At 40.8% G+C, this 9,163-nt stretch overlaps 1 pseudogene; it reads left to right on the forward strand.

The window, feature by feature from the left end:
• Nucleotides 1–7,674: 7,674 nt before the first annotated feature.
• On the forward strand, nt 7,675–8,039 carry LOC144782672 (large ribosomal subunit protein uL29 pseudogene; annotated as a pseudogene).
• The last annotated feature ends 1,124 nt before the right edge of the window (nt 8,040–9,163 follow it).

The raw sequence follows: 9,163 nt of genomic DNA on the forward strand, positions 1-9,163 counted from the left end.
CTCCTCGTAAGTTTGCATTATTATTTGGCAGTTTGGGGTTAGCAGCACAATGTATTTTTAATAGTTTAACACTGATTCCTCTTCCTTCTGGTCAATCAGGGGACAGGCAATGGAATGTTTATGCTGAGGCCATAACTAGATTAAAAAAACAATTTGATGAATCTCCTAATATTATGTTAGAAAGGCATAATTTTTATAAGCGTAAACAAAAAGAGGATGAGAAAGTGGAGGAATATGTTGCAGCCTTAAGAGTGTTGGCAATTTCATGCTATTTTGGTCCACTCCTGCATAATTATATTAGAGACCAACTCGTATTTAATTGTGCTTCACCGAAGATTAAAGAACGCATACTTAGTTGTAAGAACCCTACACTGTCTGAGGTTATTGATTTAGCCTTAAGCATTGAGAGGTCTGTAATTTCAACCAAGGCAAAAATGTCAGAAGTAACTCCCAAAGTAAACTTGGTTGCAGAAGAGTGTGACGAAGAGGGTTTGTATGCTGTAGGTTCTAAAGACAAAGTAACAAAGCCTGCTCATCAAAAAGGTCAAAAATTCTGTTATAGATGTGGTTCGAAATTTCATATCGGTAATTTTAAAGGGTGTCCAGCTTTGAATAAGTGTTGTTCATTGTGTAAAAAGATTGGACATTTTCAAAAAGTTTGCAGGTTTCAAAAGATAACGATAAAGGTTAACAACGTTGAATGGGAAGATTGCTCTGAATCTATGGATAATTTATTGTTAACTTTGGATACTGGTGTAGAACAGATAAAAGGTCCTTTATGTTCTTCAACCATCAATGGAGTCCAATTACAAGTGATGGCTGACTCTGGGTCGCCTATCACTATTCTTTGTGATTCTACATTCTATGAAATATGGGGAAAAGAAACTGTTCTTTTGGAAACTGATGTCAACCCGAAAGCATCTGGGGAGAAGGATATCGACATGCTGTGGTTTTTCATGGGAAACTTACAGATGTTAGAAAGGTCCATTTGCACCAAAATATATGTAGCAGTCAAAGGGAAAAACATTGTGGGTTGGAAAGATCTGGCTAGAATGGGTTTATATTTGTACCAGGGGATGACAATCCCATAAGAGCGAGAGAGTTGCCTGCTTGTTGTATTGAAGATGAAAACATGTATCGTGTGGATCTTTTGAAAGAATTAAAAAATGTTTTTAGTGATCAAATTGGTCTAGTAAAAGTCGTAGAACATAAGATTACGCTGCTACCGGATGCTACTCCTGTTGCACATAAAGTGCGAGCTGTACCATTGAGTGTGAGAGGAGAACTAAAGAAAATGCTGGGTGACTTGTGTTCGCAAGGGATTATTCAACCTACTGAGTCGTCACAATGGGTCACCCCAATTGTGGTCGCTCGGAAAAAAAAATGAAATTAGGTTGTGTGCCGATCTTAGGGGTCTGAATAAAAACATTAAGATTAACTGTCATCCACTGCCCAAGATACAGGAGTTATTAGCGAATCTGGGTGGGGCAAAATGGTTTTCCTTGATAGATTTGAAATCTGCCTATCACCAGGTCCAAAGAATCACAAGAGCTGACTACCTTTGTCACTCCGTTTGGGGCGTTTACGTTTTTGAGACTTCCTTTCGGGTTGGCATCGGTGGCCAGCGTCTTTCAAAGATTGATGGATAACTTATTCAAAGATCTGAAAAATGTACAAGCGTATCTGGACGATATCCTTATTTTTGCAAAGAGTCTGGATGAGCACAATATTTTATTGAGGAAGGTTCTTTCTTTATTAGGGGAATGTGGTATGACTGTAAGAGAGGCCAAATGTAAGTTTGGGGTGAATGAACTAGAATATCTAGGTCACACGATATCAGGTTCTGGCATTAGACCGAAATGTTCTGGTCGTTAGGGCTTTAAAAGATGCAAAAGCCCCCACTGATAAGGACTCTCTATGCTCGTTCTTAGGGCTAGCTGAGTATTATTATGCCAGGTTTGTGGTCAACTATGCACAAATTGGCGAGCCTATTCGTGTGTTGCTTAAGAAAGGTCAGAAATTCTTATGGTCTGAAGAATTGGATGTAACTTTTGCTAAAGTTAAATAGACGATTGTTTCAGCCCAAGCTCTACATGCTTTCCGTGATGACTGAATATCTACCATTTCAGTGGATGCGAGCATGAATGGGTTAGGAGCAATTTTGAGTCAGGAAGTTAATGGTAAGGAGCTGGCAGTTGCGTTTGCTTCCAGGTCGCTGAAACAATTTGAAAAGCACTATAGTAATATAGAACGGGAAGCGTTGGCCTGTGTTTGGGCGGCTCAGAAGGGGTTTGGCTGGAAGAGGTATATGAAAGAGTGGCAATAGAGTATCTGGGTCCCATTTAAGGAGTAAAAAATAGACCACATTGGGCTTTGGTAAGTGCTAGGTCTAGCATCCTTGGCGTAGTTTTCCCTGACTTTTTCCCTTCAGACCTCCTATTTTGCTTACTTCATTTATTCAGGCTTTAGGACTCTGGGCACTTTACCACTGATAATCAGTGCTAAAGTGCATGGGCTCGCTGCTTGAACTTGAGGGAGAGGATGTGGCGTGATGGCCAGAGCTGCAAACTTTGGAGCTGGTGATCCAGGTTTGAATCCCGATATCCTGTTATTCAAATCACTTAATAACCGCGTGCCTATGGACATTGCCTGGATATCCTCACAGGTGATTAGCCGTACTCTACAAATCTGAGTATTATTATTTATGAGAACGGTGGGTTATCCACAATCAGCATATTTAATTTACTTATAAATTCCAAGAAAAGTGTACTTCCTGTGCCCAGGGCCTGTAACGTAAATGCAAATGGTGTGCCTGCAGCATTGATTGTGCCACGCACTTAAGTAGCCCTTCAAAGATGTCTCAGGCCTGCCATTGCAGAGCCTGTGTGTGCAGTTTTACACTGCCATGCCAACCTGGGAAGGCAAACCTCCTGCCAGGCCCAAACCTTCAATTTTAATACATATAGGTCACCTCTAAGGTAGGTGCAGTATATTTAAAAAGTAGGACATGTACTTTGATGTTTTACATGTCCTACTTGTGAAAAGAACACTTTAATTCGTCTTTCACTACTGCAAGGCCTATCTCTCCCATACAATAACATTGGGATTTCCTTATTACATTTTATAAGTGTAGTTTCCAATTGGGAAGAGTTGGTACCCCCAAGGTTGGCGTCTCCAGAATCACAATCTAAAACCACAACCTATTGTAAAGTCGGATTTTAAATTGTAATTCTGAAAATGCCACTTTTAGACAGTTAACATTTTCTATGCTTAACCATTTGTTGCTTTCTGCCTGTCTCTGAATACACGTCTGAAGTGGTTGCCAGCTAGGCTTTATGCATTCCCTCTAGACAGCCACACACCAAAGGAGCTTATGTGTGACTGATGGGCCATCCTGGGCATGATGGGAGGGAGGAGGTGAAACTTACATCTCAATAGGCTGTGTCCTGTCCCCACACAAAGAGCTGCATACCCTCCTGTAGTGAATCTGCAGCCAGGGTAGGAAGGGCAGAGACTCTGTGCACTTCAAAGGCATGTATTCGAAGTATCTCCTACTTCAAAGGCACAACTGGGTATAAATACTGGACCACAGGAAGCACCAACTAAGTACACTTCTGGACATGTGGATACTCTACCTGGCAGAAGGACTGCTGTGCTGCTGACCTGCCGCCTGCTGCCCTTCTTGCCTGGGAGTGATAAGACCTGGACTGGCATCTCTCCAATTCAGAACCAAAGCGACTCCAAGAGCTTGCTGGCTTGCCTCCTGTTTTGAAGTCTCAGGAACATCAAGACTTCCAACTCACCCTGCTACAGCACGTAGACTTGGCTACTTGTGCGTTTTGCCCTGCTAAGTGGTGCCAACCCAGTCCTGGAGCCTAGGACGCAGGCATACAGTGCTGCTCCAGTAGACAACGCATTGCCACCTCTATTCCTCGCAACTCGTCATTGAAGTTGATGCAAACAAAGTACTTGGCAGTGAGCACTGTATCCAACTCATGCTCCATCGTATCGACCTGAAATTTTGGATTTGGCCCAGTCTAGCATGATAGCCTCATTGGGTGCTTTTAAGCACTACATTTCATTGTATTCTTTAAAAATTCATCAATCCGGTTATACTTATTGGATTTTGTAGTTTTAGTCTTTTTTTGTTCCTTAAAATAATCTCTATTTCTCTAAACAGGGGTGGTAAATTTTTGGGTGGCGTTTTCACAGTTTTACTATTTGAATTGTTGCACAAATACTTCACACATTGCCTCTCAAGTTTAGCCAGACTGCCCTGTGCCGAGCTACCAGTAGGGGTGAGCACAGGTTAATTTAGGGTGTGACTTACTCTGAATAGGATTGTGGTTCATGCTTGGACAGGGTGCAAACTCTGCAAACCAGAAACCCAAATCCTTACCGTTAATATTACATGCCAAAGTAAATAGAAATGAAAGCTCAAAGTTGACATCGAAGTTTTAATAGAAGTTTTAACTCGGAAAGGTGTGCCTAAGCTGCTTCTTACAGATACTGATGTGTAATTTAGTTCAAGTGAAATTAATGAATTTTAAAGAAGACTGGCATTAAATATAAAATATGAGTTTTTTTTCATACGCAATGAAATGGTGCAGTTGAGAAGGCAAACAGGCTAGTTAGTGAGTGTATCCAATAGACAAGACAAAGGAACATTCTAGTTGCAGAGGTGCTAAGAGAAATTTGCCAGGTTTATGGTTTAACATGCCAATCTGTAATGGAGGTTAAACCATTTGAAGCATTAAACGAGTGCAATGGCAGTACTGTGGCAGAATTAAGGTGGCTGAAGCATGGAAGTGGAAAAGAAAAGAGTAACAATTTCTGTGACTGAGCAGTTATTGACATGATGTGGGAAAGCCATTGTCCAAGACTCTCATGCTGATAATTGAAGTAAGCCCAACAACTTTAGATGTACAATTTTTTTTATCCTATGCTACTAGCAAGAAGAAACATATTTATTAAATGACCCCAGAAAGTGGCTCTAACACACTCAAATTGGTTGAAACTTGTAAAGTGTGTGTAATGTTCAAAGAGGCAGAACGTCCAATTCTGGTATTTTTGTCAAAGTTGGTTTGCTGATTGTTCAATTGTTTTATGCAGAAGTCTGATAATTACATCTTATTGGACATTTTAAAAACAGCTTTCGTAACTCTGATTTAGCTGAAAGGAGCTGTGCAGTGGATGAGGTATCTTCCACAGAAGAATGCCAAGGTAGCAGCATAGGACAAACAAAGAAGTTGTATGTTGCTCGAAGGCTACTGGGAAAATAAGTCATCTCCACTTGAGGCCAGAGGGAGAATTGAAGCATTTCTTGGGTGAATGTGGTAGAATTCATCCTGAAAATCAGAACTATTTGTATGTTATTAAATACCTAAAAATAATCTATTTCAAAATTATCGCATCCTGAATTGTAATTATTTAATTATTGCAATTCAGTAATTATCATAATTACTTAAAGCACATTATTGCACCAGGTCACTATCTGGAAATACACTGGCTCCCGGCCTTTGTGCCCCAACGGTCTTGGGTCCCACTGCGCCGCGGGTGTATCACTTTTTTAGATGCACCGGTAGCGCAATGTGCCTGCCCATATTTACAAGGCAACGTAAAGTCACCCTGTGTGACTTGTCATGGCCTTGTAAATATGGCCCCCTTTCAAGCATTACTCTACGTGAAAGGGGCATTCCATGGGTGTTGCTGTGGGTGTTCCCATACAACATGTATGGAACATGACACATTCCGAGGTTTACAAAGTGTTGTAAACTTGGGAATGCAACAGAATCCTACACCTCCCCAGGGAAGGCATAGGAGTGGTGCAAAGAGGAGAAATACTAATATCTCTCTTAGTGTTGTGCTCTTTCTAGGTGTGCTGCAGAATGCATAGAAGAAGCAAATTGCATCTATTGATTGTTTATGTGCAGGAAGATGCCCCTTCCTGCACATAAACAATAATCCCTGCAATGCAGGCAGCCTTGCACCATGTCACAAGGGAGTCTGCATTGGCGCACAGCTACTTTTACTTCACCAGCGTGGTGGAGAAGGACAGGAACGTCCATAACTTCTAGATACGGTGCAATCCTACCCTTTTATTTTGACGCACAGAGCACAGCAGGAAGGCTTGCTTTGCTGCTGTGAGCCAAAATATAATAAACGAGGCCCAAATTCCCTTAACATTAAATAGCTTCCATTTGAAAGGACAGTGATGAAGGGGAGAATTAAAGGGGTTGGTATGCCTTTTAGATAACAGGCCAAATTTGCTATTGAAGCATTGCATGCACCATGAATGGTAACATGTTTACAGACAAGTGAGTGAATCACCAACAGAAGAGTTGCTTTCCTTTCCAGTAAGAAATATTTCTTTCTCAGACCTCTCACATCGATAAGGGAATAGGAGTAACCATAACTCTGGGGTAAAGCTCACTTCTAGGACTTAATATCTACCCAATGGGAAATGTTTCATGCAAGCTGTGAATTGGAATGTTGAAATTGGCAAAGATAATATGCCACATATCAGCCACACTGCGGACAGTGTTTCTGCAATTGTGAATGAGAGCTGTTCTATCTGCTCAAGGTGTAACATTGTGTAGGTGGTGTCTTTATTGGCCATGAGCCGTTGTTTGTGTGTCAGATTGAAATGCAAGAATAGCTGCGCAAAATTAAGGTTACACCATGAAAACGAGGCCACTTTTGAGAACATGAAGTGTCCAGCTAAACTGCATGATGGTTCTAAGCTGAAATGCCCATGGTATAAAGAAGACATATCACTGTGCATAATAACAGATGACACAATGTTATTCAAGTAATAAATCTGAGAGGACAATGTATTAATATTATTATCAACAACAGTAAGTACTTTATCCAAATGACCTTGATCAATTTGTCGTAGACGTGCAGCAGCTTCCATTTGTGATAATTTCCAAATGTCATCATATGTGGCATAAATAAACCTTTCTGAATGCAGAGACCCAGAACCCAATTGAGTCAGATAGGTCCATGTCTTCCAAAAGGAGAGAAAGATGTTGTTTTTCTGGAGGAAGTGTCAAATGGTCCAACCATTGGTGGCACACTGTCCCTGCCGAATAGGTGGTAACAATACCGGAGTGTTGGGAATAAGAATAATGGGTGTTGGGTCTGCTTGCCTTAAACCCTGGGGAGAAATTAAAAAAACAAGCATTACAACAATTTGTGTCCCCTGGCTGCTAAACCACGTGTTTGCACCTGAAAGTATGGAGTTAAATGTTCCATTCTGTAACATGCTATCAGGTTCCTCTTCAGTGTAATTTGTTGAGGGTTGCCAATTGTCGAATTGGGCAATGGAAGAACTGTTTGGCACATTCATGTCTTGAATTCTTTCTAGTTCTAGACATGTAGCTGCTGGACTGTATCATTCAGAAAAATCATTTGTGTAGGAGTTAAGCAGGCCCAGAATAAGGTGTCTGTCCCCCGACATGCCATCATTTGGTACCCCAAAATGATTTCAAGTCAATAGTATCCTTTCAATAATCATAGCCTTTCATGGCTATCTGTGTGACAAACAAATCTGCATATATTAGCTTAATTTTTGTAAACATATATTTCTTCAGTGGAACAGGGTCTTAAAATACAAAGATTTTGTGTCTAATGCGTCATGTCCACACTTTGCAGTGGCATCTTGCAGCAAATATGGCAAAAATCAAGGACCGTGATCTGCATGGTAAGAAGAAGGAATATCCTCTGAAGCAGCTTGTTGACCTCAGGATTTAATTGTTGCAGATCCGGTTTGCTAAAGTGACCCGGTGGAGCTGCATCCAAGCTGTCCAAGATTTGGGTTGTCCAAAAATCCATTGCCGGTCCTCACAGTTACCAACCAGACACAAAATGAAAACCTATGAAAATTTGACAAAGGCAAGAAATACAAGCCCCTTGAGTTGAGGCTCATGAAGACTCTTGCTTTTCACTGTAGACTCAACAAATACGAAGAGAGTTTGAAGACCAAAAAACAAGTCTGAAAAGAGTGTCTATGCCCAATGCACACATTTGCTGTGTAAGCTTATATGTGCTGCACAAAATAAAGGCTATATTATGGTTGAGCATTGTGTCCCAAAAAATTATCTGGTTCAACACAGTATAGTATTCCAGCTCCAAAAGCACGGAGTTTACAGTCTCAATATCTCAATCATCCGAATGTAACCCAGGTTCAATAACATCACCTATTGAAACCGTAAAAACATAAGGAATCTGCAGTATTTCCATCTGTCCAAAGATATTGTAAGACACTTTATTCCAAAGCATTCCATCAGTTACTGAAACAGGTGAAATGTTCACAAGGGACAAGTCTCTTTATAGCTTATGGGAAGATTAAAGCGGCATTAATACCTCATCGATCAGTTCGGTGGCAGGGCATTCTGGAAGGTAATGGGCATTTATCAGCAAGAAATAAACTGTCACAAATCTAATCCAAAGGAATAGAAAAACCAAGGAAACTGTTAGCCAAACATATATCTAAGGAGGGATCAGATAAGTGTGTTTCAGCCAAGGAAAGAAAACATATGCAAGTAGGTGGAGTGTCTACAATGGAGAAACTGTCAAAAGAGTTTGCTCTGACATAATAACCAGAAGAGTTTTGTAGAGTTTTGTTGAAAAACTGGAGCCACAGGTACATTAAAATAACCAATAAATGATGCAAGAGGTGGATCGGTTGAAACCACATCAGCTCCAGTAGACACAGTAGTAAGTACAGTACTCAATTCAGTCGTATGGCTGGAACTTGTAGCTGTATTGAGAATCAACTGAAGTTCATTTTCCCCCTTCCCCCCCAGCTGGGGAGAAACAGCTTAGATGGTGCTCATAAGCTGTGGAGGACTTTCCTGTATGGTAGCAAGAGGAGTTAGGGAACTAGCAAGGATGCCCCATGGCCCACTGTTTGGAATGAGTGACATAATGTAATTTATGTGATTAATAGAGACAAAACGATTGTCTTTAGAACCCACAAGTGGTGGCAAAATTACAGTTCTTGTACCTTGAATGTCAGGGACTGCAACTGGTACATGTTATGATGGGCCAAACTCCTTCTTTTTTAAAAAAATGTAATTTTTTTTATTGCAGATTGCACAACTTACACAGCTTGTTTGTGCCTACAACCCTGGGGCCGGCAGCATTTAACACCGAAGAA

The sequence above is a fragment of the Lissotriton helveticus genome, chromosome 9 (assembly GCF_964261635.1).
Source record: "Lissotriton helveticus chromosome 9, aLisHel1.1, whole genome shotgun sequence".
Lineage (NCBI taxonomy): Eukaryota > Metazoa > Chordata > Amphibia > Caudata > Salamandridae > Lissotriton > Lissotriton helveticus.